Here is a 21,812-nt window from a genome sequence, read left to right on the forward strand (position 1 = left end):
GATTACTAAATAGTAAGTCAAAGGGCTTAAGTGAAGTCTTTGACATGAAACAACCATTTAGCAACACTCACCTCTAGAGGCCATATTATAGTGATTTTGTAATTATGTGTCTAGTGAAACTAGATTTATGACCACATATCTAAATACCAATCAACATTAGACAACATTATAATCGCAGCTGACTGTTCTTTCTTAATCATACAATGTCAGCAAAGCACAATGAAGTAGGACTCTGGTCAGAGCATACACATGAGAAGGAAATACTATTTTGCAAATATTTTAGAAATATGTATATATATTTTAGAAATATGTATATATATGGTCTCAACAGGTTCAATGCTGAGAGGGTTCCCAGCAATGAGAAGTAAGCTTAAATCCTACCCATAATCACAAAGCTATCTGCAATTGGCACCAATGTTGCACATTAAAACATAGTTGCTTCCAATGGAGTCTCATTGGTGATATTAAGCACACTTAAAAGTAGGCCTCATGCTTAGCAGTGGATGGTAAATGCAAAATGAGAACAGTGGTATATTTGTAAACTTTTTGTCTGAATATTGTTCTATTTGGGCATGCCAGTGTGTTGCTGGGTTATTATGATTTGTGAATTTGTGGTATTATGTTCTTTCTCTCTCTTTCCTCGCTCCCTCTCTCTCTCGGTATATGTTTATAAATTCTACTCTTATTCCCTGTTGCTGTGAAAAAATACCTTGACAAAAGCAATTTAAAAGACAAAGGGTTCATTTGGCTCATAATTTGTGCCCATGTTTTATCTGTGCCTAGAACTTAAAGTGACAGGAACTTGAGTTGGTTGTTCATACCAACAGTTAAAAGCCAAGCATAACAAATTAATAATGTGTGTAAACGAGTGATCATCAAGCTCCCTCTTCCTTCATGCAATGGAGAATCTTCTCCCGAGATTGGCAAGGCTCCCCAACTCATTAATGGACCTTAACTATCTTCAGAGACCCCACTATACTATACTGTGTGTCTATTACATTAATAACTCTTCTAATAATCTTCCTACTCCTCTTGAACCCCACATCATATACCTATCATTATCTACCTTTAAAGGTCTCCAAAGTCTTTAAAAATTACAATTAAAGTTGAGCTTAACGCTGAGGAGTTCTGGAAAATAGTAGCTGCAAATAGGTGTAGTGGCTATATGTTGAAGTATATGAATTGTTTTGTGCAGACAATCTCAAATAAGTAGAAATGTGTGAAGGTGACTCTTCAGTTTTTTAATGGATGCCTGCAAGTTTTTAATGGGGTCCAAAGAGTCATCTTTCATGCCAGGATGGATGTTTTGATGATGTTAATACCTCTGAGTAGTTCATGATCTAGTGAGGTGCCCTAATCAATATTCCAATAATGAAACCAATAAATATTGGTCCAACAAGTTAGACATTTGTGGAATCATTTTATTCTAGTATTGGTTTCTTTTTAAATTTTTTTATTTTTTTATTTTTATTGGATATTTTATATATTTGCATTTCAAATATTATGCACTTTCCCAGTTTCTCTCTAGAATCCTCCATTTTGAGAATTGTTCTTTCTAACTCTGAAAATTTGACTTGAAATTTTGATGGGGATAGCATTGAATCTGAAGATTGTTTTTGGCAAGATGCCCATTTTTACTATATTAATCCTGCCAGTTCATGATCATGGGAGTTCTTTCCATCTTCTGAGGTCTTGTTCAATTTCTTTCTTCAGAGACTTGAAATTCTTGTCATACATATCTTTCACTTGTTTGGTTAGAGTCTCACCAAGACATTTTATATTGTTTGTGAATATTGTGAAGGGAGTTGTTTCTCTGATTTTTCAGCCTGTTTATTCTTTGAGGATAAGAAGGTTACTAATTTGTTTGAGGTAATTTTATAAATAGCCACTTTGCTGAAGTTGTTTATCAACTATAGTAGTTCTCTGGTGGAATTTTTGGGGTCACTCAAGTATACTATCATATCATCTGCAAACAGTGATATTTTCACTTCATCCTTTCCAATTTGTATCCCTTTTACCTTCTTTTGTTGTCTAATTTCACTAGCTAGAACTTCAAGTACGATATTGAATCAATAGGGAGAGATGAAAAGCCTTTTACAGTCCCTTATTTTAGTGGGATTGCTTCAAGTTACTCTCCATTTAGTTTGATGTTGGTTACTGGCTTGCTGGATATTGCTTTTACTGCATTTAATTATGGGCCTTGAATTCCTGATCTTTCCAAGACTTTTAATATGAAGGGATGTTGAATTTTGTCAAATGCTTTCTCAGCATCTAGTGAAATGATCATGTGTTTTTTGCCTTTGAGTTTGTTTATGTAGTGGATTACATTGATGGGTTTCCCTTTATCAAACCATCCCTGCATCCCTAGGATCAAGCCTACTTGATTTTGGTGAATCATCATTTTGATATGTTCTTGATTTCATTTTGCAAGAATGTTATTGAGTATTTTTGCATCAATATTCATAAGGGAAATTGATCTGAAGTTCCCTACCTTAGTTGAGTCTTTGTGTAATTTAGGTATAAATATAATTGTGGCTTCATAGAACAAACTGGGTCATGTTCCCTCTATTTCTATCTTGTGGAATAGTTTGAAGACTGTTCGTATTAGGTCTTCTTTGAAGGTCTGAGAGAACTCTGCACTAAACCTATCTGGTCCTGAGCTTCTTTTGGTTGGGAGACTTTTAATGATTGCTTCTATTTCTTTAGGGGTTATGAGACTGTTTAGATGGTTTATCTGATGCTGATTTAACTTTGGTACCTGGTATCAGTCTAGAAAACTGTCCATTTCATCCAGATTCTCCAGTTTTGTTGAGTATAGGAATTTGTAGTAGGATCTCATGGTTTTTCTAATTTCCTCCATTTCTGCTGTTATGTCTCTCTTTTCATTTCTGATTTTATTAATTTGGGTACAGTCTCTGTGCCCTCTTGTTAGTCTGGCTAAGGATCTTTCTAGCTTGTTGATTTTCTCAAAGAACCAGCTCCTGCTTTTGTTGATTCTTTTTGTCATTCTTATTTTTTTGTTGTTTTTTTGTTTTTTAGGGTTTTTTGAAAATTGTTTAGATATTTTCTTTATTTACATTTCAATGTTAACCCCTTTCCTGGTTTCCCTGCTGAAAATCCTCTCTCCCATCCCACCTTCCACTGCTCACCAACATACCTACTCCTGCTTCCCTGTCCTGTCATTCCCCTATAATGGGGCATCAAGTCTTCACAGGACCAAGGGACTTACCTCCCACTGATGTCCAACAATGCCATCTTCTGCTATATATGCAACTGGAACGACTTTGATAATTCTTTTTTGTTTGTAATTGGCTGATTTCAACCCTGAATTTAATTATTTCCTGCAGTCTACTCCTCTTGGGTGTATTTGCTTCTTTTTGTTCTAGAGCTTTCAGATGTCCTGTCAAGCTGCTAGTGTATGCTATGTCCAGTTTCTCCTCGGAGGCACTCAGAGCTATGAGTTTTCCTCTTACCACTGCTTTCATTGTCTCCCATAAGTTTTGGTATGTTATGCCTTTATCTTAATTGAATTCTAAAAAGTATTTAATTTCATTATTTCTTCCTTAACCAAATTATTATTGAGTAGGACATTACTCAGCTTCCATGTGTATGTGGGCTTTCTCTTGTTTATGTTGTTATTGAAGATGAGCCTTAGTCCCTGGTGATATGACAGGATGCATGGGATTATTTCAAACTTCTTGTATCTGTTGAGGCCTATTTTCTGACCGATTATATAGTCAATTTTGGAGAAAATACCATGAGGTACTGTGAAGATGGTATATTCTTTTGTTTTAGGATGAAATGTTCTATAGATATCTGTTAAAGCCTTTTGGTATAAAACTCAGTGTTTCAAGTACTTTTGATTGCCTAAGGAAAGGCAAGCTTTAAAATAATGGGCTATGATGATGTCTCTTTAAGGAATGACAAAATGAGACTTCCTATTGGAGTAGTTTAGAGGGGAGAGGTCATATTTGAATTCTTCACTTTTCTCTCTGTGTCATATCTGCTTGTAGTTTATGATCTGAGGTCTGTCTGTTGGTTGTCTACCTGTTCTGTGTGTTTGATATTTGTCTCTGTTGCCTATCTTAACAAAGGGCTTTGCTCTATATTTACTGACCAGCATAGAAAATATAGTATGAGAAAAATGAAGATATTTATTCATTTCTTTATTTATTCATTCATTCATTTATCTCGGTTACTTTATGTAACTGTGCTAGAACTCACTTTGAAGTCAGGGCTAGGATTGAACTCACAAAGACCCTACTGACTCTGCTTCCCAAGTGCTTGGATTAAACGTATGAACCACCATGAAAAAAAAAAAAAAGAACCACCATGACTGGCCAGAAAAGCATCTTTTATATAAAACTCCTTAATAATTTTACAAAAGAAGGAGTTACTTTATGGACACAATCAGAACCAGAAATATCCTCAAAGTCATGAACAGATTTTAGCCTTTATTCAGAGGTTGATTTCAGTGTTTATGATAAATATTTGTCTTGTTTAAGCTCTCTTTTTTTCTCTTTTTTTAATTTGATATATTTTTATTTACATTTCAAATGATTTCCCCTTTCCTGGGTTCCCACTCCCTGAAAGTACCATAAGCCCTCTTCCCTCCCCCTCTTCCCCCATCTACCCCTTTCCACTTCCCTGTACTGGTATTGCCCTACACTGCTGCACTGAGCCTTTCCAGAACCAGGGGCCATTCCTCCACTCTTCTTGGACATCATTTGATATGTGGATTATGTCTTGGGTATTCCAAGTTTCTAGGCTAATATCTGCTTATCAGTGCGCGCATACCATGATTGATCTTTTGAGACTGGATTATCTTACTTAGTATTTTCTCCAGCTCCATCTGCTATACCACCCCTGGGCATATACCCAGAGGATTCCCCTGCATCTAATAAGGATACATGCTCTACTATGTTCATAGCAGCCCTATTTATCATAGTCAGAAGCTGGAAAGAACCCAGATGTCCCTCAATGGAGGAATGTATACAAAAAATGTGGTATATATATATATATATATACACACACAATGGAGTATTATTCAGCCATTAGAAACAATGAATTCATGAAATCCTTTTAATATGTTGACTGCTTTCAATAATGATTCCCACAACAGAAGCACACAAAGAGATGGAGAGAGAAAGAGAGAGACCGAGACAGATACAGAGAAACAGAGAGGAAGAGAGAAAGAATATTTTTGGTCAAGGTCATAGAAAAGAATATGGTTTAAGATTAAAGCTATGCATTTAGTTTAAATTAAAAGCTACAGAAATATTCGACATAAATATTAGTTATGTGATTTTAAATTGTTTTATTTATATTTCCTAGAATTTCATACAACATATTTTTTTAATTTATTGATATATTTATTTACATTTCAAATGATTTCCCCTTTTCTGGACCCCCACTCCCCGAAAGTCCCATCAGTCCCCTTCCCTCCCCCTGTTCTCCCACCCAACCCTTCCCACTTCCCTGTTCTGATTTTGCTCTATACTGCTTCACTGAGTCTTTTCAGAACAAGGGGCCACTCCTCCTTTCTTCTTGTACCTCATTTGATGTGTGGATTATGTTTTGGGTATTCCAGTTTTCTAGGTTAATATCCACTTATTAGTGAGTGCATACCATGATTCACCTTTTGAGTCTGGGTTACCTCACTTAGTATGATGTTCTCTAGCTCCATCCATTTGCCTAAGAATTTCATAAATTCATTGTTTCTAATGGCTGAATAGTACTCCATTGTGTAGATATACCACATTTTTTGTATCCACTCTTCTGTTGAGGGATACCTGGGTTCTTTCCAGCATCTGGCAATTATAAATAGGGCTGCTATGAACATAGTAGAGCATGTATCCTTATTACATGGTGGAGAATCCTCTGGGTATATGCCCAGGAGTGGTATAGCAGGATCTTCTGGAAGTGAGGTGCCCAGTTTTTGGAGGAACCACCAGACTGATCTCCAGAGTGGTTGTACCAATTTGCAACCCCACCAGCAGTGGAGGAGTGTTTCTCTTTCTCCACATCCTTGCCAACACCTGCTGTCTCCTGAATTTTTAATCTTAGCCATTCTGACTGCTGTAAGGTGAAATCTCAGGGTTGTTTTGATTTGCATTTCCCTAATGACTAATGAAGTTGAGCATTTCTAAGGTGTTTCTCTGCCATCCGAAGTTCTTCAGGTGAGAATTCTTTGTTTAACTCTGTACCCCATTTTTAATAGGGTTGTTTGGTTTTCTGGAGTCTAACTTCTTGAGTTCTTTATATATATTGGATATTAGCCCTCTATCTGATGTAGGATTGGTGAAGATCTTTTCCCAATTTGTAGGTTGCCGATTTGTCCTTTTGATGGTGTCCTTTGCCGTACAGAAACTTTGTAATTTTATGAGGTCCCATTTGTCAATTCTTGATCTTAGAGCATATGCTATTGGTGTTCTGTTCAGAAACTTTGTCCCCATACCAATGTCTTCAAGGGTCTTCCTCAGTTTCTTTTCTATTAGCTTCACAGTGTCTGGCTTTATGTGGAGGTCCTTGATCCATTTGGATTTGTGATTTGCAGATGACATGATAGTCTACCTAAGTGACCCAAAAAACTCCACTAGAGAACTCCTACAGCTGATAAACAACTTCAGCAAAGTAGCAGGTTATAAAATCAACTCAAGCAAATCAGTGGCCTTCCTATACTCAAAGGATAAGCAGGCTGAGAAAGAAATTAGGGAAATGACCCCCTTCACAATAGCCACAAACAGTATAAAGTACCTTGGGGTGACTCTTACCAAACATGTGAAAGATCTTTATGACAAGAACTTCAAGACTCTGAAGAAGGAAATGGAAGAAGACCTCAAAAAATGGGAAAACCTCCCATGCTCATGGATCGGCAGGATCCATATAGTTAAAATGGCCATTTTGCCAAAAGCAATATACAGATTCAATGCAATACCTATCAAAATCCCAACTCAATTCTTCACAGATTTAGAAAGAGCAATTCTCAAATTCATCTGGAATAACAAAAAAACCCAGGATAGCTAAAACTATTCTCAGCAACAAAAGAAATTCTGGGGGAATCAGTATCCCTGACCTCAAGCAATACTACAGAGCAATAGTGTTAAAAACTGCATGGTATTGGTACAGTGACCGGCAGGCAGATCAATGGAACAGGATTGAAAATCCAGAAATGAACCCACACACCTATGGCCACTTGATCCTCGACAAAGGGCCTGAAAACATCCAATGGAAAAAAGATAGCCTTTTCAACAAATGGTGCTGGTTCAACTGGAGGTCAGCATGCAGAAGAATGTAAATTGATCCATCCTTGTCTCCTTTTACAACATATTTTTTATGTCTTTTCTGTCTTCCAACTCCAGATCCTCCTTTCTTTCTCCACTCAACTTCATATTCTTTCTCTCTTTAACAAGGATAAAACAAAATGAAAAGTCACTAAAATCATAGAGTCTAATTTATGTTGTATAGCTACTCCTGAGCATGGAGACTGACTTGGAGAGTGCTTGATATATCTGGTGTCACTTTTTTAAAATAAAACTCATGTTCTCTCTCCCAACAGATATTATTATTCAAATTGCTTCTCATAAGGGATGGGATTTTTTTCCTTAAAGGCAAGTTAAACAGTCCTTCTCCACAGCTGTGTAGCAAAGTGAATATATAGTGAATAAAACATGTCATTGCATGCCACTTATTGGGTTCAAGGTCTAGTTCTAAGAACTATTTTATACAAACATGATATGCACAAAAATTTGGTGTCTGAAGCATTCATGAAATGCAAATTTAGGGAAAGTATCTCATTGTGTCTGATAGTAGAAAGAATTAAGGTTTCATTTAATAGAATATGATCAAATAACTCATGAAAATATTAAATTTTGATTGTTCATTTATAGTGATGTCATCCATTTCTACTCTTCCTTTATTATTATATTACTTATTAATAATTATATATACTTTTGCTTAACATGTGTTTTGACATATGCACATATTATTAGCTGATTAATTCAAGATGATTAATATTTAAATTTTACTTGACTGTAGCCAGTCTTTGCTACATTGTGTGTTCTTTTTCCTCTCTGCACACTTTTTTTTTTACCCTCTAAACTCCCTAAAATTGGATAGGGGAGAAAAATGATAGCGAGGAAAGGAAAGAGATCCTTGAACAATGGCAGGGGTCAGATAGTGGCCAATGCTATTGTTAGACTACTCCTGCCCTTTGTTCCTTGAGGCAAGATTGATCTTCCCCATCAGACTATCTCATTTCTTCTGATTCTTTCTTCTTTTGCATGACCACAAGCTACAACCAACAATCAACACAGCAACCAACAACCCACCTGAAGGACCACCAACTACCAACCCCAGCAATCGGGACTCAGCATTTAAATACCCTCCAAAAAGCTTTCAGAATTCCAAGTTTCACACAATCAAAGAAACTGTATGAAGGTGGCCAAATCATTCCCCTGCTAGAGCACAGGGTAAATCATAGTCACCTGCTATGGGCAATGTGGAGCAGCTCCAGATCCTACACCTGAAATTAAAACAAAAGCATACACTTATAATATCTTTGTGATTTTTTATAAGAAACCAAAATTCCAAAATTGTCTCTACATTTGACAATATTCATTTGTCTACAACATTTTTCTAAAACAATTCATGTCTACAACATATGATTATTAAAAAGAATCACTATTGTTTTCAAACAAGCTTTTGAAATTATCCCCTTACTGTTACTGTTAAGTCTATCGACCAACATTGCCCAAAGTTTCCTGCCACCGTTGCCCCAGGAAACAGTCATTCTATTATGAGACCATTGTTTTCCTTTGCTTACTTTTTGCACTTTGTTTTATAGACAACCAGGTACTTAGTCATTAATTCAGGCATAGATACCTAATTTGATTCCACAGTGCAACTATTTTGTTTAGTGTCACAATAAGAATGAAGATACTTTTGATAAAGTATCTAAATGCTTTATCTATGCTTTGGTCATTTCACTCATGTGAATACTATATTTTGATTATATTAAACCTATTACTTTCTCTATGCCCACCCATCCCCTTTGAAACACTTCTTCCCAGACACTATCCTGATGCTACTACCTTTTAAAATATTTTATTATATTTATTTGTGTATTAGCACAGAGTCAGACAGAGAGTCTGAGACAAAGAGACAGACAGACAGACAGACAGACAGACAGACAGAGAACATTCATGACAAGGTGTATCTAGATGTCAGAAGGCAATTCTTAGGAATCCATTCAACATGTGGTTCCAAGGACAGAACACAGATCTTCCAATGACCAAGTGTATTTATTCACTGGGCCATATCACTGGCTTTCTCTTGTCTCTTTTCTCCAATCTACTGTGTTCAGTTAGAGTTGTGGGTTTGAGATTATTTATCAGAGCATAAGCATACTAAAATAAGCTACATAACTGAAGAAAAATGACCATCTCACCACTAACTAGTAGCCATTAATAGTTATAGTACTTCTGCTAAGGAGTTTGCTTTATAATCCTCTCCCCAATTCATTAGGAAACATTGATAGGCTCATTTTGTAGAGAACTTGTGAAGGTAACCACATCTGCTGGGATATCAAAAGTATAATGGCATGCTCCTATATTTTTTCTACCTCCTGCTCTGCAACAGAGGGGATGATTTAAGTGTCTTGTGATTGAGCATTCCATGATTACATATGTTCTCTCTCTCTCTGTTGGCTAGTTATGAATCACTGCATTAATCAATTTCCTAAAGCATATTCCCTTTCCTAGTCTGAAACAGCACTAATCTAAGAGTATATACATAAATATTTATAAGGCAATTTTTCCATTTACCAAAGTAATTGTAACTAAAGTCACCTCTGAAGTTTTTTGTGACTGAGCCAAAGGTTTTGACCAGCCATATAATAGGAATGTATTCTATCTTATAGAACAAGCCTGGTATCCAAAAAAGTGGTTTATTGACACCCATTGCAACATGTAACTACTGTACGGTGGACTCATCTTGCTTATCAAGTCAGTAGGTGATATGTACATTCTAACACATTAATGACTTGTTTCCCTAGTGGCCTATATAGCACCTTCTAATACTGTGAATGCTATCCAACATGGAGAATAATTCTAGCAGTTCAGTTACAACAATGAAAGCAATATATGTGATATTTTTCAATCATCTCTATTAAGTGAGCAATCAAGTATAGCAGAAAAAGACCATATTTTTGGGGAATCCTCCAGGACCATAACAAGGTAGAGGGAGATATATGTTGCCTAAAACTATTGAGAGGCAAGCTGATTTAAGGCTTTCTCAGAGGCTCTGTTGAAAGGACAAAGGAATCTAGTTCAGTGTCTTTGCCCAGGTACAGATTTGGCTAGGTCCAGTCTGGGACTGGGGCCAAGGCCTCAATGAGTCATGAAAAAAAGTTACAGCAGAAATGTTTGCATGTCTTTCTAATAAGACTGGTAAATGACTAAACATTCATTATCTATCTAACCCATAAGTTTATTGTAAGTTTAAAGCAATAATTATTTTTTTAATATTTTTTATTCGATATATTTTTTATTTACATTTCAAATGATTTCCCCTTTCCTAGCCCCCCCACTCCCAAAAAGTCCCATAAGCCCCCTTCTCTCCCCCTGTCCTCCCACCCACCCCTTCCCACTTCCGCGTTCTGGTTTTGCTGAATACTGCTTCATTAATTTTTATGTCATATTTCTACATGGTTTTGCCAATAGAACAATCATCACCTAGTGTCTTCTTTTAAAATTTTTTTGTAGATAAACTAGTCAACATTTTATTTACTATACTTGTACCTGCAATAAATTGTCCATTCCCAATTTATGACCTTTAGTTACTAGATAGTGGTCTCACAACTAACCTAGAAGAAATGTTTTTCCTGATGATAAATTTGTTCCAAGTCTGTTTTCTTTTCCTAGTGCAATTAGCTTTTGACACATGAACATTTACAAAGCCCTAATTTCAGCTTTTAGATAGCTCAAAATTACTAGTATAGATTTAGGAATTTTATAGAATCAGTTTTAGGAATTATGAAATGATAGATTTATCTACACAGCATTACCACATAAGGGGACACCTTCATGTTAATCTTCAGAAAAATATGTCTAATATGGTGGACTAATGTCTAGGAATCATTATCCTACATAATAGGGTCAGAAAGAAGGCATCACAGCAGTGAGAGGCAACCCTGCGATGAAGTCTCTTGGGACATTGCCTCAGAGCTCACTCATCATAGACCATGGAAAATAGTGGGCCATCTCCAGAATATTCACTTGCATGCCTTTAGATTTTCCTAGATGACTTCTGACACAGTAAATTTTTCAGTTTCCATTTCTTCAGCGATTCAGGAATTTATTATTTTTAGTTTTTCTTTCAGTAATTTTAAAGTGCATTTGTATATTATTAGAATGTACAAAGATAATGGTAATTATTCTTTTAAATTATTTGGAAGTTCTTCAAATCAGTCTCATTAGGATCCAACAATATGGGATTAGTAAATTATGAATAAGACATGTTATCTTGGTTTTGATTCCTGCTACTTTTGCTTTTGCCATGAAAAATTATTATCTGGAGTATGTTTATATGTACATGCATTATATATGGATATTTATAAATGTGTACATTAATATATGTCAATGTATATATTATATTTTTATATGTGTGTATATGTACTTTTATATGTGCATATATAATATGTATATTACATATATTTAGGCATTTATAAATATATAATACATTTGAGTATATAGAAAGTGAAGATTTAACAAATACCTATGGATCATATTTGATTTAATTACCTTTCTTTTTTATATAAATTTTAAATTTATTCTATATACTTCCCAATTGAGTCACTCTGATATTTCAGGAAGAGGTCTCACAACCAGAGGTTGCCTGTTTCCATTCTTTCTGTTGGCCCGCAGGGTTTCAATTCTTTTCCTTCCCCAATGTCAGATCAGGTTCCCCTCTACCCCCAACTCCCCTGCCTTGTCCATTTTCCCCTCCCAGTTTCCTCCCTCCCTCCTAATTTCTGATTTTATTCTTCTCCCTCACAAGTGGGATTGAGGTATCCTCACTTGGGCACTTCAGTTTGATGACACCCTTTCTGAGTTCTGTGACTGTATATTGGGTATTCTGTACTTTTTTTGTTTGTGTCTACTATCCACTTATTAGTTAGTACATACCATGCATGTCCTTTTGAGTCTGAGTTCTCTCGCTCAGGATGATATTTTCTAGTTCCATCCATTTGCCTATAAAACTCAAGATGCCCTTGTTCCTAATAGCTGAGTAGTATTCCACTGTGTCTGTCATGGGACATCTAGGATGTTTCCAGCTTCTGGGTATCACAAATTGGGCTGCTACTGAACATAGGGAAACATGTGCCCCTGTGAAATGGTGGGTCATCTTTTCTGTATGTTTCCAATAGTGGTAAAGCTGGGTTTTCAGGGAGATCTATTTCCAATTTTCTGAAGAACCTCCACATTAATTTCCAGAGTGGTTATGGAATCCCACCAGCAATAGAGGAGTGTTCCTCTTTCTGCACATCCTCTCCAACATGTGTTGTCACATGAGGTTTTGATCTTAGCCATTCTGATTGGTGTAAGGTGGATTCCTAGGGTTGTTTTGATTTGCATTTCTCTGATCACTAAGGACCTGAAACATATCTTTAGGTCCTTCTCAGCCATTTGATATTCCTCAGTTGTGAAATCTCGGTTTAGTTCTCTACCCCATTTTTTGATTGGGTTGTTTGGTCTTTTTGGTGATTAGCTTCTTGAGTTCTTTACAAATATTGGATATCAACCCTCTATATTGCCCCTTCCCCCACAGCATTTGGCTGGACTTCTTAGCCCATCCTACTCAAGCTGTGACATTCCTGGCCAGCAGCCCCCACCCTTCAGCTGGTGTTACCCAGCCTATTCAAGCTGCAACATTCCTGGCCTGCAGGCTCCACAATTCCCCAGGAGTTATCTCCGGCCCTTGTTCTGTTGGGAGCAATACAGCCGCTTTCACCTTAACAACCAAGGCTGCCTCAGGGCAGTCTCACCTGGAGACCAGCAGAAAACTACCTGACTGGAAGCAGGCGACCCCCTGAGAAGAAGAACCAAGGAATTCACAGCCATTTGGGGGGCAGGGTTGTTTTCTAAAGACTATATATATTGGCTAAATAATAGTAAAGTCAGTCTCTATCAGCAATTGTCTTCTTGACTCAATTCTCTTTCGTCCCCTTTCCATTTATCCCCAGAATTCTCTTCCAGGTCCCCAGTTCACATGTGGCTGTGGGTGGCTACACTATATGATATGGTGTCAGTGAAGTTTTGTTTTGTTTTTTTCCATTCTGTAGGTTGCTTCTGTCTTAATTGCTCTTCCAGGACTCATTCTAACATTGGAAATCTGTTTTAATTTTCTGGTTCCCTCTTATTTTCTGGTTTGTTCTTGTCTTTGCCTGCAACTGTTCTTGTAAAATCACTCCCAAGTACATCAGCCTTCCCTCTGCCTTTCTGCTGGTGCTGCACTCTTATAAGTCCTCCTTTTCCTTTCTGTTCTCCTGAGAGTTAGACATATCCTATCTCTGATTCATTCTGTTAAATCTCTTTCCGAGAGCTGGGTGGTGGTGGCACACGCTCTTAATCCCAGCACTTGGGAGGCAGAGGTAGGCAGATTTCTGAGTTTGAGGCCAGCCTGGTCTACAGAGTGAGTTCCAGGACAGCCAGGACAATATGGAGAAACCCTGTCTCGAAAAAACTAAAAACATATATATATATATATATATATATATATAAACATATATATGTTTTTATATATATATATGTATATGATTTGACATTTTTTTCTGTCCATCAACAAAATAACACTTTCAAACATGGCTGCTTCCTTCTGCAAACTAAATTTACACACAGTGTTGTGTACTAAGGGCATGTCTGAATTCTAGCCAGAGGGTTAAAAGCATGTGGTATGAATGCATTCCAGCCAGATCAAATGATGAAGAAGGTATTTAGATGTGATCCCTTGCCAGAGCAGTCATACTGCTGGATTAAAATTCCCCTACAGGGACTTGTACTCATTCCCTGCATGTCACTGAGAAGTACTTGATCTTCAGTAAGATAAGCATGCCAACTCGATAGTCATCTTCCCTATCAGAACTGGACCAGTTTCATACTGTTGATAAGATGCCATAAATGTATCAATATACTATAAACAGGAGTAAATAAAGGCCTGTGCCTTAATTTTGTCTTTGTATTCTGGCTCATTCTGCAGCTGAACATATATAATGAATACCAATGAGGTGATATATTTTAAACAAGATAATTGGAAAAGTTCTTAATAACCTGGGATAAATTATAAAACTGAAATCAGTGATTATTCTCATAATAATTATACATTGTTTTTATCTATGAATATTTCATTCCACTTTTAGCAGTGGAATACATACATGTATATACATAGCAGTACACACATATTGTGATATATATGTGATATATCATGTATGTGATATATATGAATGGAAACCTAACAACTAATATAATCAAGAGAGTAATAGTGAATGGCAAGATAATCTGGTTTAGAATGATTTTTAGGTTAATTTCTTTGTGATGTTCTATGATAGAACATTATTAGCTAATACATTTTTTTCTTATACATGTTATCTTCATATATAAACCTCAAAAGTGTTTGGATTGCAGTCTTGAGGCAATGAACATAGTTCCAACCCTGTAATCATTCATTTTAAAATATATTAATCAAAATATGAAGAAACAATGATAATAATAAAATGCCAATGAAAATTTTACATATTATATGGATACTAATATAGATGCTTTCTAAAATGTATACATGCGGCTCCGCTTCCGGATACAGATCAGCCTGGGCGGCAACACCACATCTCCAGGTCCTGCAAGAGGCAAAAGGGGCTTCCAGGAGGCCAACAGGAGAAGTCAGTGTGCTCTGGTGAATCCAGCGGCCCCGGCGGGAGCCTTCAGGTGTCTGCTTTGGGATCTGAACAGCCTGGGTCACAGCGCTCAGTCACCAGGAAGTGCAGGAGACCGGGTGTGCACCCAGAGGCAGTCTGGGAAGAGTCAGCTTGCACTGGTGAGTCCAGCATTGACAAGACCAACTAACATCAGTGAGAACTAGATGGCAAAAGGCAAACGCAGAAACATCACTAACAGAAATCAAGGCAATATGGCAACATCTGAACTCAATTCTCCTTTAATAGCATGCCCTGGATACCCCATCACACCAGTAAAACAAGACTAAGATTTAAAATCACTGGTCATGATGCTCGTACAGGAACACATGAAGGACATACTTAAAGAAATTCAAGAGAAAATGGATCAAAAGTTAGAAGACCTTGCAAGGGAAACACAAAAATCACTGAAAGAAATTCAGGAGAATACAAAAGTAAATAAGGAGGAAATGCAAAAAACACTTAAAGAAATACAGGAGAACTTTGGTCAACAGGCCAAGGTCACGAAAGAGGAAACACAAAAATCTCTTAAAGAATTACAGGAAAGCACAAACAAGCAAGTGAGGAGCTAAGCAAAACCATCCAGGATCTAAAATCAGAAGTAGAAACAACTAAGAAAACACAAAGGGAAACAACTTTGGAGATAGAAAGCATTGGGAAGAAATCAGGGGACATAGATGCAAATATCAACAACAGAATACAAGAGATAGAAGAAAGAATCTCAGATGCTGAAGATACCATAGAAACCATGGACTCAACAGTTAAAGAAAATGCAAAATGCAAAAAGCTTGTAACCCAAAATATCCAGGAAATCCAAGAAACAATGAGAAGACCAAACCTAAGAATTATAGGCATAGATGAGAGTGAAGATTTACAACTTAAAGGGCCAGCAAATATCTTCAATAAAATTATGGAAGAAAACTTCCCTAACCTAAAGAGAGAGATGCCCATGAATATACAAGAAGCCTACAGAACTCCCATCAGACTGGACCAGAACAGAAATACTTCCCGTCACATAATAATCAAACACTAAATGTACTAAACAAAGAAAGAATATTAAAGGCAGTAAGAGAAAAGGGGCAAGTAACATATAAAGGAAGACCTATCAGAATGACATTAGACTTTTCACCTGAGACTATGAAGGCTAGAAGATCCTGGGCAGATCTCATGCAGACTCTAAGAGAACACAAATGCCAGCCAAAAGTACTATATCCAGCAAAACTCTCAATCACCATAGATGGAGAAACTAAGATATTCCATGACAAAACCAAGTTTACCCAATATCTATCCACAAACCCAGCCCTACAAAGAATAATAGGAGGAAAACACCAATACAAGGAGGGAAACTTCACCCTGGAAAAAGCATGATAGTAACCTTCTTTCATAAAACCCAAAAGAAGATAACCAATCAAATTTTAAAAATAACAGGATGTAATAATCACTATTCCTTAATATCTCTTAACATCAATGGGCTCAATGCCCCAATAAAAAGACACAGACTAAGCGACTGGATACGTAAACAGGACCCTACATTTTGTTGCATACAGGAAACACACCTCAGTGTCAAAGACAAACACTACCTTAGAGTAAAAGGCTGGAAGACAATTTTACAAGCAAATGGTCTCTTATAAGCTGGAGTAGCCATTTTAATATCAGATAAAATTGACTTTCAACCTAAAGTCATCAAAAGAGACTCTGAGGGACACTTTTTGCTAGTCAAAGGAAAAATACAACAAGAAGAACTCTCAATCCTGAACATATATGCTCCAAATTCAAGGGCACCCTCATTCATAAAAGACACTTTATTAGCTCAAAACACACATTGCACCTAACACAATAATTGTGGGTGATTTCAACACTACACTTTCCTCAATGGGCCGATCAGGAAAACAGAAACTAAACAGGGACACAATGAAACTAATTGAAGCTTTGGACCAATTAGATTTAACAGATATATATAGAACATTATATCCTAAAGCAAAAGAATATACTTTTTCTCAGCACCTCATGGTACCTTCTCCAAAATCGACCATATAATTGGTCACAAGACAGACCTCAACAAATATAAGAAGATCGAACTAATCCCATGCCTCCTATCAGATCACTATGGAGTAAAAGTGGCCTTCAATAGCAACAAAAACAAGAGAAAACCCACATACACGTGGAAACTGAACAAAATTCTACTCAATGATACCTTGGTCAAGGAAGAAATAAAGAAAGAAATTAAAGACTTTTTAGAACTTAATGAAAATGAAGACACAACATACCCAAATCGATGGGACACAATGAAAGCAGTGCTAAAAGGAAAACTCATAGCCCTGAGTGCCTCCAAAAAGAAAATGGAGAGAGCATTCATTAACAGCTTAATGACACACCTGAAAGACCTGGAACAAAAAGAAGCAACTTCACCCCGGAGGAGTAGAAGGCAGGAAATCATCAATCTCAGGGCTGAAATCAATCAAGTAGAAACAAAGAGAACCATACAAAGAATCAACAAAACCAGGAGCTGGTTCTTTGAGAAAATCAACAAGATAGATAAACCCTTAGCCAGACTAACCAAAGGACACAGAGAAAGTATCCAGATTAACAAACTTAGAAATGAAAAGGGAGATATAACAACAGAAACTGAGGAAATTCAAAAAAACATTAGATCCTACTACAAAAGCCTATACTCAACACAACTGGAGAATCTGGAGGAAATGGACAGTTTCCTAGACAGATATCTGACACCAAAACTAAATCAGGAACAAATAGATCAACTAAACAGTCCCATAACACCTGAAGAAATAAAAAGGGTCATAGAAAGTCTCCCAACCAAAAAAGCACGGGACCAAATGGCTTCAGTGTAGAGTTCTATCAGACCTTCATAGAAGACCTAATACCAATACTCTTCAAACTATTCCACAAAAGAGAAACAGAAGGAACTCTACCCAACTTGTTCTATGAAGCCACAATTACGCTGATACCAAAACCACACAAAGATCCAACAAAGAAAGAGAACTTCAGGCCAATTTCTCTTATGAATATTGATGCAAAAATACTTAATAAAATTCTTGCCAACCGAATCCAAGAATACATCAAAACGATCATCCACCATGATCAAGTAGGCTTCATCCCAGGGATGCAGGGATGGTTCAATATAAGGAAATCCATCAATGCTATCCACTACATAAACAAACTCAAAGAAAAAAAGCATATGATCATCTCATTAGATGCAGAAAAAGCATTTGACAAAATCCATCATCTTTTCATGCTAAAAGTCTTGGAAAGAACAGGGATTCAAGGCCCATACCTAAACATCATTAAAGCAATATACAGCAAACCGGTAGCCAACATCAAACTAAATGGAGAGAAACTTGAAGCAATCCCACTAAAATCAGGGACTAGATAAGGCTGTCCTCTCTCTCCATATCTTTTCAATATAGTACTTGGAGTTCTAGCTAGAGCAATTAGACAACATAAGGAGGTCAAGGGGATACAAATTGGAAAGGAAGAAATCAAATTATCACTATTTGCAGATGACATGATAGTCTACTTAAGTGACCCGAAAACCTCCACCAGAGAACTCCTACAGCTGATAAACAACTTCAGCAGAGTGGCTGGTTATAAAATCAACTCAAGCAAATCAGTTGCCTTCCTATACTTAAAGGATAAGGAGGCTGAGAAAGAAGTTAGGGAAATGACACCCTTCAAAATAGCCACAAACAATATAAAGTATCTTGGTGTGACTCTAACCAAACAAGTGAAAGATCTATATGGCAAGAACTTCAGGTCTCTGAAGAAGGAAATCGAAGAAGACGTCAGAAAATGGAAAAATCTGCCATGCTCATGGATTGGCAGGATTAATATAGTTAAAATGGCCATATTGCCAAAAGCAATCTACAGATTCAATGCAATCCCCATCAAAATCCCAACACAGTCTTTCACAGAGTTAGAAAAAGCAATTCTCAAATTCATCTGGAATAACAAGAAACCCAGGATAGCTAATACTATTCTCAACAACAAAAGAAATTCTGGGGGAATCAGTATCACTGACCTCAAGCAATACTACAGAGCAATAGTGTTAAAAACTGCATGATATTGGCACAGTGACAGACAAATGGACCAATGGAATAGAATTGAAGATCCAGAAATGAATCCGCACACCTATGGTCACTTGATCTTTGACAAGGGAGCCAAAAACATCCAGTAGAAAAAAGATAGCCTTTTCAACAAATGGTGCTGGTTCAATTGGAGGTCAGCATGCAGAAGAATGCAAATTGATCTATTCTTATATCCATGTACTAAACTTCACTCCAAGTGGATCAAGGACCTCCATGTAAAACAAGACACACTGAAACTAATAGAAGAGAAACTGGAGAAGACCCTTGAGGACATGGGCACAGGGGAAAAGTTCCTGAACAGATCACCAATAGCTTATGCTTTAAGATCAAGAATTGACAAATGGGACCTCATAAAATTACAAAGTTTCTGTAAGGCAAAGGACACCATCAAAAGGACAAAATGGCAACCATCAAATTGGGAAAGGATATTCACCAACCCCACATCTGATAGAGGGCTAATATCCAATATATACAAAGAACTTAAGAAGTTAGACCCCAGGGAACCAAATAACCCTATTAAAAATGGGGTACAGAGTTAAACAAAGAATTCTCACCTGAAGAACTTCAGATGGCGGAGAAACATCTTAAAAAATGCTCAACATCATTAGTCATTAGGGAAATGCAAATCAAAACAACCCTGAGATTTCACCTTACAGCAGTCAGAATGGCTAAGATTAAAAATTCAGGAGACAGCAGGTGTTGTCGAGGATGTGGAGAAAGAGGAACACTCCTCCACTGCTGGTGGGGTTGCAAATTGGTACAACCACTGTAGAAATCAGTCTGGAGATTCCTCAGAAAACTGGACATGAGACTTCCAGAGGACCCTGCTATACCTCTCCTGGGCACATACTCAGAGGATTCCCCGGCATGCAATAAGGACACATGCTCCACTATGTTTGTAGCAGCCTTATTTATAATAGCCAGAAGCTGGAAAGAACCCAGATGCCCCTCAAAGGAGGAATGGATACAGAAAATGTGGTATATTTACACAATGGAACACTACTCAGCAATTAGAAACAATGAATTCACAAAATTTTTAGGCAAATGGTTTGATCTGGAAAATATCATCCTAAGTGAGGTAACCCAATCACAAAAGAATACACATGGAATGCAATCTCTGATAAGTGGATATTAATTAGCCCAGAAGCCCTGAATACCCAAGGCACAAATTGCATAACAAATGACTCCCATGAAGAAGTATGGAGAGGGTCCTGATCCTGTAAAGGATTGATCTAGCATAGGAAGGGAATATAAGGACAGAGAAAATGGAGGGAGGTGATTGGGGAAGGGATGGAGAGAAGAAGGTTTATGGGACATATGGGGAGGGGGGATCCGGGAAAGGGGAAATCATTTGGAATGTAAACAAAGAATATAGAAAATAAAAATATTTTTAAAAAAATGGGGTACAGATCTAAACAAAGAATTTTCACCTGAAGAAATTCGGATGCACGAGAGGAACCTTAAGAAGTGCTCAACATCATTAGTCATTAGGGAAATGCAGATCAAAACAACCCTGAGATTTCACCTTACACCAGTCAGAATGGCTAAGGTCAAAAACTCAGGAGACAGCAGGTGTTGTCGAGGATGTGGAGAAAGAGGAACACTCCTCCACTGCTGGTGGGGCTGCAAGATGGTACAACTACTGTGGAAATCAGTCTGGAGGTTCCTCAGAAAACTGGACATGAGACTTCCAAAGGATCCTGCTATACCTCTCCTGGGCATATACCCAAAGGATTCCCTGGCATGTAATAAAGACACATGCTCCATTATGTTCATAGCAGCCTTATTTATAATATCCAGAAGCTGGAAAGAACCCAGATACCCCTCAAAGGAGGAATGGATACAGAAAATGTGGTATATTTACAAAATGGAATACTACTCAGCAATTAGAAGCAATGAATTCACAAAATTTTTAGGCAAATGGTTTGATCTGGAAAATATCATCCTAAGCGAGGTAACCCAATCACAAAAGAATACACATGGAATGCAATCTCTGATAAGTGGATATTAATTAACCCAGAAGTCCTGAATACCCAAGACACAAATTGCATAACAAATGACTCCCATGAAGAAGTATGGAGAGGGTCCTGATCCTGGAAAGGATTGATCTAGCATTGGAAGGGAATATAAGGACAGAGAAAAAGGAGGGAGGTGATTGGAGAAGGGATGGAGAAAAGAAGGTTTATGGAACATATGGGGAGGGGGGATCCGGGAAAGGGGAAATCATTTGGAATGTAAACAAAGAATATAGAAAATAAAAATATTAAAATAAATAAATAAATAAATAAATAAATAAATAAAATGTATACATGCACATATGAAAAAATAATTTAAATGTAGTTATCATATAACAGGGTGGCAATGCTCTTATTTAAATACCTTCAGTTAACTCCTTTGGAGTTATTGACCAGGTATGCCCCATAGATGTCCAAACATTATAGTCTTTTACCAAAGCTCTTAGTTCCGATGAAGAACTTAATGGTAAGACCATATTGGTGTAGATACCACATATCTGAGTCATAGTACAAGGAGAGAATCAGCTGGAACTGATCTGGAGCCTTCATGACCCTACTAGCTAGCTTGCACAGTATAGGAAGGTGTTATATGCTCTATTAGAAGAGAAAAGTTATCAGTCTTATCCGGCTGTGAACCATGAAGACCATAATAATGATTCATTCACCAGAAATGACCTGAATAGTTGGGAAATTGTAACTCAAGTGTCATAAGAATGAGAAACCATTTTC

Source organism: Apodemus sylvaticus, chromosome 4, assembly GCF_947179515.1.
Source record: "Apodemus sylvaticus chromosome 4, mApoSyl1.1, whole genome shotgun sequence".
Classification (NCBI taxonomy): Eukaryota; Metazoa; Chordata; class Mammalia; order Rodentia; family Muridae; genus Apodemus; species Apodemus sylvaticus.